This window comes from Vombatus ursinus, unplaced genomic scaffold (assembly GCF_900497805.2).
Source record: "Vombatus ursinus unplaced genomic scaffold, bare-nosed wombat genome assembly UNPS02014820.1, whole genome shotgun sequence".
NCBI classification, from domain to species: Eukaryota; Metazoa; Chordata; class Mammalia; order Diprotodontia; family Vombatidae; genus Vombatus; species Vombatus ursinus.
Genome location: NW_020954598.1, coordinates 22,129,837 through 22,138,746, shown reverse-complemented (window position 1 = coordinate 22,138,746; position 8,910 = coordinate 22,129,837). Strand labels below are relative to the sequence as shown.

Here is an 8,910-nt window from a genome sequence, read left to right as displayed (position 1 = left end):
GGGAGGAGGAAGGAGGAGGGAGGAGGAGGAAGGGGGAGGAAGGGGGAGGGGGAAACGCACCACTGACTAATCTTTTGTTTGCCTCTTTTAATCTATTCCAGGAAGCGGTGGATTCCGGGAATTATATTGTATTCACATCACTGTTCAGACCGATAGAAAAAAAAAAGAGAGAGAGATACTTTGTTGTATAAATAGAGTCCTTGTGGACAGGGAGACCCACGATGGCAGGCTGTCGAGCTGTCCCCGGGGACTATGGCCCCACAGTGAGGGGCAGGCTCTGCAGGGGACCTTGTTGAGCACACACGGTCCGAGAGGAGAGGGAGGGAAGGAGTAAAGCAAAGAGAATGTCAAGGAAAGAAAGAGTTGGTCGATTCCCCAGGACCCAGTGGCTAAAGCCATTGGAGCATTTCAGGCGTAGCTCTAGGCTGGGCTGGGAGTCCTTGGCCCGCAGTTAACCAGAGTCGGTGAAAGGAAATACCTTTGATAGATTTCCAAGAACTTTCCAGGAAAACAGGGCTGGGCTAGGGAGGCCGTCCAATGGGAACGCAGAGAGGCTGGCCCAGCCGAGCAAACCGACCAATGGCAGCGCCCTGAGGCTGGCTGTACGCCCAGGAATTAGGTTCCCCCCTTTCCCTCCCCGCCCTCCCGCCCCAGGAGAGAGAGGGGAAAAAGAGGGAGAGACCGAAAGTGACGGAAGGAAAAGAGCCAAGGGGGGAAAAAGGATAGAAAGTGAGAGGAAAGAAAGGGACAGAGAGAAAACAGAGGGAGAGAGAGTAGAGAGGGAGGCAAGAAGAGGACAAGGGAGAAAAAGAGCGAAAGGAGGACCGAAGGTTAGGTCTAGTATTGGTTTAGACCTGCCTAATGGTGCTGATTTGTTCTGACAGCTCCTGCTTGTCGATGGGTAGATATCTCTCCTCTGGATCATTCCTTCTTCCCACTTCTCAATCCATTTCTGTGTTGAGGTACCCTGCTAAGCACTATCAATCCTTGTTGAGTTCAGAGAAGGCAAATCCACCGCCAGAAACCCAGCGGAATGAAGTGGGAGAGACCACTTTTGGTGAATCCAGCAGGAAGAATCCTATCACAAAACCAAGTAGAAATAAGTTCTCCATAGTTTGGGTTATCTGTGTTGCTACTCAACTCAGTGCAGAAAACTGAGAAAGCTTAACTGCCTGGGAATACAATGGGAGCAATGAGGAGGTATACATATGCATACTTAGCCGTTTCTAGAGTTTGAAGGTAGAGGGAGAGCCCAAATGTGTTGAGATGGTTCCTCAGTGACCCAGCTCTCCAGAAGTAATGCGTGCGCAGTCAGTCCAGGAGTCCTCTGGCCTAGGCTGGGTCGGCTTCTCTGGGATAGGGCTAAAGACTGGGTCCAAAATGAAAAACTCCCTCCTCCTTTCCCTCACCTCCTTTCTCCCACCGACCCACTGCCGGGAGGACTGGAAGGCACAAATTGATTTAAGGTCTTTTTCCAATAGATTTCAGCTCTTTTGCAGGATCTGTTGGTGCCAGTGACACATGCATTTAAATTTATGTAAAGAATTGTATATAATTTCATATTTATATACCGTATCCCTTGCATACCTTTTGTTTTCATTCAATGTCTTATAGGGCAGGAATCCCTAGGAGACTGCCTGATACAGAAGAAAAAGAACACTGGATTAGGGTAGAAATTTAGCACTGCTAAATTAAAATTCTGCTGGCTATGTGACTTTACACAAGTCATTTCCCTTCCTCTGCTCTCAATTTCCTCATCAGTAAAATGAAAGGGTTGGATTAAAATCCCTCCCAGCTCTAAACACTGTGATGCTATTTGATTGGTGAAGAAAATAAAACTGAGAACACATGCAACTTACCCAAATTCACATTTAAAGGTAGAGTTACAGTGCTGCCAAACCTAGAAGGCAGCTGGTGGCACAGTGGAGAGACCCTTGGGGCCTGGAGTTAGGAAGAACTGAGTTCAAATGTGACCTCAGACACTTACTAGCTGGGTGATACTGGGCAAGTCACTTCACCTCTGTTTGCCTCAGTTTCCTCAACAGTAAAATGGGGATAATAATAACACCTACATCCCAGGGTTGTTGTGAAGATCAAATGAGATATTTGCAAAGGGCTTAGGACAATGTCTGATACATAGTAGGAGCTGTTTAAATACTCATTCCCTCCCCACTCCCCCCATATCTCAAGCCAACTCAATGGAAGGAATGTCCTCAGGAAGTCATGTACTCCATTGACTTATTTGACAGAAAGGGATAATGAGTTCAGAAAAGATTGACCTGCCCAAAGTCACAAACTGAATAAATAACCCAGATGAAATTTGAACCAGGGCCTCTACCTGGAAAGCTAGCACTCCTCCTTTGTACCACGCTACGTATGTGGTATAATGGATAGAGGCCTAGGTCTGGAGTCAGGAAAACTTGGGTTCAAATCTAACCTCAGACACCTACTGGCCGTGTGACCCTGGGCAAGTCACTTAACCTTGTTTGCCCCAGTTTCCTCATCTGTAAAATGAGCTGGAGAAGGAAATGGTAAACCACTCTAGTATCTTTGCCAGGAAAACCCCAAATGGGGTCATGAAGAATCAGACACAACGAAAATGACCAATCAACATCTACTGTGTGCCAGGCACTGTGTCTGTGCTAGGCGTTGGAGCTATAAAGAAAGGAGTAAAATTGTCTCCACTGTTAAGGAGCTTTTGTTCTGAAGCAGGGGCAGTGTATCAAGGGAACATGTACACAGATAAATAAATACCAATTATATACAAAACAAATACAAGATTGTTTCCCCCTTCTCATCTTTAGCTCCAATCTCTATCTATGGGTTCCTTTAAAAAAAAAAAGTCCATCTTTCCCTCATTCCTTTAAAAAAACAAAACCACCAAACCCTCACACTTGATCTTACCATACCTGGCTAGTCATCTTATACAGGATATTCCAAAAGTGTTCATGCCATTTTATGCTTTTAAAGCTCTTTCATGGCTAACTCCTTGAGAAAACCACTTGCAATCTACATGCAGTTTTTCCATTTTTTCTCCTCTCACTCTCGCTCTTCTAAAATCTCTGCAGTTTGTCTTCCAGACTTATTATTCAATTAAAACTGTCCACTCCCAAGTTACCAATCTCTTCTTTTCCAAATTGAACACCCTCCTCTCAGTCTTCATCCTTCTTGACCTCTATTCTCTCCTCTTGGATACAGTGTCTTCTCTAGGCTTTTGTGATGCTATTCACTACCCGTCTGACCACTCCTCTGTTACCTCTGCTTGTTTTTAATCCATGGCATGTCACTGTGTGTATCCCTCAAGGCTCCATCCTGGCTCCCCTTTCATTTTTGATCTATATTACCTCACTCGGTGATCTCATCACCTCCCATGAGGTCAATGATCACCTTCGAGATAATGATTCCCAGATCTGTATATACAGCCCTAGTCTCTTTCCCCAGCTACATCGCCTATTGGACATCTCCAATTGTATGTCCTGTAGACATCTCAACTTCAACATGTCCAAAACAGAACTCATTATCCTTCCCCCAACCATCCCCCACCCAACTTAGTGGCAGCCTCAACTCCTCTCTCACTCATCCCATGTATTGAATCCATTGCCAAATCTTGTTTCTATCTTCACATTTCTTGTACGTATCCTTTTCTCTCTATTCACACTGGCACCACTCTAGTATAGTATCTCCTCTTGCCTTGATTATCAAAATAACGTTTCAACTGGTCTCCCTTACTAAGTCTTTCCCTATTCCAATTCATCCTCTCTTTAGCTGCTAGGATGATTTTTCTAAAGTATAGATAAGACCATTTTTCTAAAATATAGATATGTAAGGCGGCTAAGTGGCACAGTAGCTAGAGCTCTGGTTTTGGAGTGAGGAGGACCTGAGTTAAAATCTGACCTCAAACATTTGGCACTTACTAGCTGTGTGACCATGGGCAAGTCACTTAACCCTGATTGCCTCAGCAAAAAAAAAAAATTAAATTAAATTAAAAATAAAATATAGATATGACCATATGTCACTCCCCTGCTCACTGAGCTTCAGTAGCCCCTTATTACCTCAAGGATCAATAAAATAAATAAAATTCTCTGGCATTTGAAGCCCTTTATGACCTGGTCGGTTCCTACCTTTCTAGTCTTCTTACACTTTATTCTTGTCCACAAACTCTATACTCCAGTGGTATTGACCTACTTGCAGTTCCTCATATATTCCATCTACTCTTTTCATGCCTCTACATTGACTGTCTTCCAGGCCTAGAATGCTCTCATTTTCCCCTCTTGACTTTGTTGGCTTCCTTCAAGACTCAGTTCAAATCCTGTTTTCTGCAGAAGACCTTTCCCAGTTCCTCCCAGGTTCTAATGTCTTCCCCTCTCAGAGGAAAACTCTCTATATTTTGAAGGTACCAAGTTATTTGCATGTTTTCTCCATTAGGATGTAAGCTCTTTGATTTGCTCTTTTTTTTGTATCCTCAGCACTTATATAGTACCTGGCACATAGTAAATACTTAATTTGTGCTTATTGACTGACTGAAGTAATTGAAGGGAGGCGCTAATAAATGGGGGAAATAGGAAAGGCCTCTTGAACCCAGATCTCCCAACCCCCAATATAATGCTCCTTCTTGCCTCCACTTCCTAGCCAGAGGTGGGGAACTTTTGGCCTCATGGCCAAACCCCTTGTTCCCCACCCCTGTGGACCTAGGCCCTTCCCACAATCCCCACTGGCACTGGTCCTTTTTAGTTAGCCACTCATTTGATTGGGTCCAGAGAGAAAAGAGCTAATTCTTATCTTTCTGGAGTTGAAAGTTGAAGTGGAGAGGTGATAGAGAAGCAGTCACAGTGTCTTGGGGCCAGCCCTGGACTGGAAATCAGGAGACCTGGACTGTAGTAACTTCCTGTGAGACCTTAGATAAATCAGTTTCTTCCTTTGTAAAATAAGGGGGTTTGATTAGAGGATTTCTAAGGTCTCCTGCAGCTCAAAGATCCAAGTTTTTACCTTTATTCCTTCATGGAATGTCACCTCCTTCATGAAGCATTCTCTGATCTCCCCTTAAGGCTTTGCCTAAATGGATCTGCCCAAGCCACATGCTACTTTTTGTCACGTTTGAGTATGCATTGTATCACCTGCCCCCCCCCATACACACATTAAATTGTGAACTCTTTGAGAGTAGGGACTGTGTCATGTTTTTCATCCTTGTGTCCTTTTGTTGACGGAATTAAATCAAATACTGCTCTTAACCCTGTCCAAAGAGCTGGAGCAGTATGGCTGAAACAAAAATTCAACCATGACTCTTGAAAAATCAGTCCACCTAGATCCATAAAGCAGTAGCAATTCCTGACTCTGAGAAGACAGAAGAAGGAGAGCCTAAAAGGTAGCAGGGGATGTGATTGGATGGCTCTGACTCTTCTTGGGAGCCTTTTCATGGAGGGTGGGGTGTGCAGGTTGGGTGGTTAATCTCTTTTCCTCAAGGTATGCCAGAGAGCTTCTGGGGGTGTCAAGAGATGGAAGTTTGTTTTTCCTCTATGGTCCCTTAGTTCTCTATCTTCTATTATTTTTTATTTGGGCTCCAGGGCCCTATGTGGGCTACTTTCTTACACATTTCCCCATCCCCCAGGATCTGAGGAAAACTAATTCCCAAGTATGAAATGGATGCTGCCTTTGGCCGATCCTTGGCAAAAAAAAAGAGGATAGTTGTATCAACAAGCATTTATTAAGCACTTACCACATTCCTAAGAAGAGCACTAAATGCTGGGTATACAAAGAAAGGCCGAAGAGCTCAGGGAGCTTGTATTCTAGTTGGGGAGACAATATGCAAATAATTATACACACACAAAAAATCTTTTGTTGTTGTTATTGCTGTTGTTTTCAGTCATATCCAACTCTGTGACCCCCTGTGGGGTTTGCTTAGCAAAGATACTGGAGTAGTTTGCTTTTCTTTCTTCAACTTCATTTTACAGACAGGGAAACTGAGGCAAATAGGGTTAAGTGATTTTCCCAGGGTCACATGACTAGCAAGTTCTGAGGTGAGATTCAAACTCATGAAGATGAGTCTTCCTGATTCCAAGTCAGAGCTCTATCCACTGTGTCACCTAGCTGCCCCTATGCATGGTCTATCCAGCATAAATTGAAGGTATTTTCAAGTCTTGGGGAGAACTGGAAAAGGTCTCCTACAAAAAAGGTGAGATTTGAGGTGAATCTTGAAGAAAGCTTGGCGGTAGATATGAGGAAAGGGAGCCTTTCGGGCATAGACAGCCACTTGGAAGGCATCGGAGATTGTTAAGAATGGCAAGTGGTTCAGTTGTTGTTGGATTAAAGAGTTTATAGAATGGAGTAAAGTGTAAGAAGACTGGAAGGGTAAGTAGGTAGGGACCAGGCTATGAAGGTCAAATGCCAAAAAGAGTACTTATTTGATCCTGGAGGTAACAGGTAGCCACTGGAAATTATTAAGGAGGGAGGGTGGTTGATACTGTAATACTCATACTTCTGAGATTTCAGCGTGGCAGCTAAGTGATGGCTGGACTGGAGTGGGGAGATCCTTGAGGCAGGGAGGCTAGTTAGATGGCTATTGCAATAATCAGGCCAAGAGGTAATGAGAGCCTCTACTAGGGTTGGGGGCAATGTGAGCAGAGAGGAGGCTGTGTACAAAAGATGTTGTGAAGGTAGAAACAAGACTTGGCAATGGCTTCAATATGTGAGTGAGTGAGAATGAGGAGTCTAGAATGACATGAGGTTTTGGCCCTAGGTGAATGGGAGGATGGTTGTTCCCTGCACGGTTAGAAAAAAAAAAAGTTGGGCAGAGGGGAATGTTTGGGGAGAAGGATAACGAGTTCTGTTTTGAATATGTTGAGTTTGAGATGCCTACAGGACATCTAGTTTGAAATGTCCAAGAGGCAGCTAGGTGATACAGGGGTCCAGGACAGAGCCTTGGAGGACAGCTAGGATAAGTGAGCTTAATCTGGGTGAAGATCCAGTAAAGGAGGCTGAGAAGGCATGTCTTGATGTTAGACCTGCTAGGGAGCATCGAACCAGGTAGCAATATTTGAGTTCAGTTGAGTTGAGTCTCAATATTTGAGACAACCAGAGGGTTGTCTCTTCCCCAACGTCACAGAGAATGTCTGGGCTGAGAGGTTGATAGGGGGATGAGTAGAAGATGGAACACAGGAACTAATATTAAAAGTGAAAGATTTTTTTCAAAGCCTTCCCAAGAGCAGAGCTTGAAAGCTTTTGTTATCTCCCAAAATGCACCAAGAAATAACAAAAAATTTAGAGGTAGTAGAGACTTTCAGGGCCACGTAGTCTAACCCCTTTGTTTTGTATATGAGGCCAGAAAAGTAAATGATTTGCCCAAGATTAGATGATACATAAGGGGCAGAATTGGATTCTAACTCAGTTTCTCCAACTTCAAATTCAATAATTTTCTACTATCCCTTACCACTCAGATAGACAGCGGAAGGCTGGTCCTACTTCACAATATTCAGAAAAGGAAAATTCTTGCCTAAATGGAAAAGAAAGATTTAAGCATCAGAGAAAGGTTGAGTGTGTTGATTTGTTTTTCTTGACTGTACTTATTTATTCTACTAGGAACCAGGGGGGCAAATAGGAAGTGACTGATTTATTCGTTGTTGTTGTTGTTGTTGTTGTTTTAAGAGAGCATCAATAAGACATTTAAAAAAGAAAAGTATTGACTTCCAAATTCACTTCCCCCCACACACACACATACACTTTTACTTGGCTTCTGGCTATTTTCTGTAGCTCTACAGTGCCATCCACTGGGGGACAATCTGTTTGGCAAATACTTTACCTACTCTACACTATATTATTTGATCGCTATTACAAACCTTTTAGGTAGTTACTATTATCTAGTTTTGCAGATGAGGAAACTTAAAGGTCAAAGAGGTTCCTTTGAGGTACCTGAGCACAAAATCAAACTCAGGTCCTCCAAGCAACTCTAAGACCATCATACCAGTTGCTTCATTATTGGAAGGGACCTTAGCAGAGCTCCTTTCATCCAGGCTTCTCATTTTACAAAGGGTGCTACTCAGCTTCCATTATATTTACAATTCTATTAGAACTTGGCAGAAGTGGAAAGGGTGGAACAGAAGATAATGTCAGTCCTGAAGTCAGGAAGACTCATCTTCCTGAGTTCAAATCCAGCCTCAGATACTTACTAGCTGTGTGACCCTAGGCAAGTCACTTAACCCTGTTTGCCTCAGTTTCCTCATCTGTAAAATGAGCAGGAGAAGGAAATGGCAAATCACTCCAGTATCTTTGCCAAGAACACCCCCACATGAGGTCACAAAGAGTAGGATACAACTGAAATGACTGAACAAAAACAAAGTGAGAAAGACCAAACAGTTCCCAAATGATGCCCTTCACATAAATTAATCAACCAACTCATATTTATCAAGTTTACAGGAGTCTTGACTCTGTTTTGCTCTGTAGTAGATGATGACTAAGACAAAGTCCTTGTCCTCAAATGCATAAATAGATCTGTGATCTTCTCTGCTCAGGAGTCCCTGCCAATCAGATCACAACCCATCCATGGCTGCCCATCCTGTTTAACTCTTGTCCATGTACTACTCAAAGTTCAACAAAAGGGTTTCAACTAGCATGAAGGTAGACTTCCTTCATTTCTCCAATATTTCAAGGGTACCAATGGAGACGATCCAGTTGTCCTCTAGTTATTCCATGCTGTTGACTATGACCAGCCCTTCTCCCTTCCCATCATATAATTCCTAAATGACATCCCTTAATTTATTCTTCTTTGGAATTCTTCATTGGTTATATGTAGCAGCCTATTGAGGCCTACCTGGTGCTTCTCCAATACTGTTTGTGTGATATTCATCTTTAGTTCTTCAGAGGCAATAGTTTTTTAGGTCTCACTATTATAATAGCAACACTACTTCCTGGGTTCACCTC

General features: G+C 43.3%; 1 protein-coding gene and 1 long non-coding RNA gene across 2 annotated transcripts in view; both read right to left on the bottom strand.

Annotated features, from left to right (window-relative positions):
• The window catches only part of CISH (cytokine inducible SH2 containing protein), an 8,226-nt gene extending 8,080 nt beyond the window's left edge, over positions 1-146 (bottom strand). Inside the window, exon 1 of the mRNA XM_027836836.1 lies at positions 61-146. The gene's annotated coding sequence lies outside the window, so the exon portion shown is untranslated. The remainder of the gene's footprint in view (positions 1-60) is intronic.
• Positions 147-754: 608 nt separating this feature from the next.
• Positions 755-8,910, bottom strand: part of LOC114024020 — a 17,764-nt gene continuing 9,608 nt past the window's right edge. Inside the window, exons 3-4 of the long non-coding RNA XR_003566861.1 lie at positions 7,424-7,486; positions 755-1,637 (exon numbers count right to left, since the gene is read on the bottom strand). This is a non-coding gene — a long non-coding RNA (uncharacterized LOC114024020). The remainder of the gene's footprint in view (positions 1,638-7,423; positions 7,487-8,910) is intronic.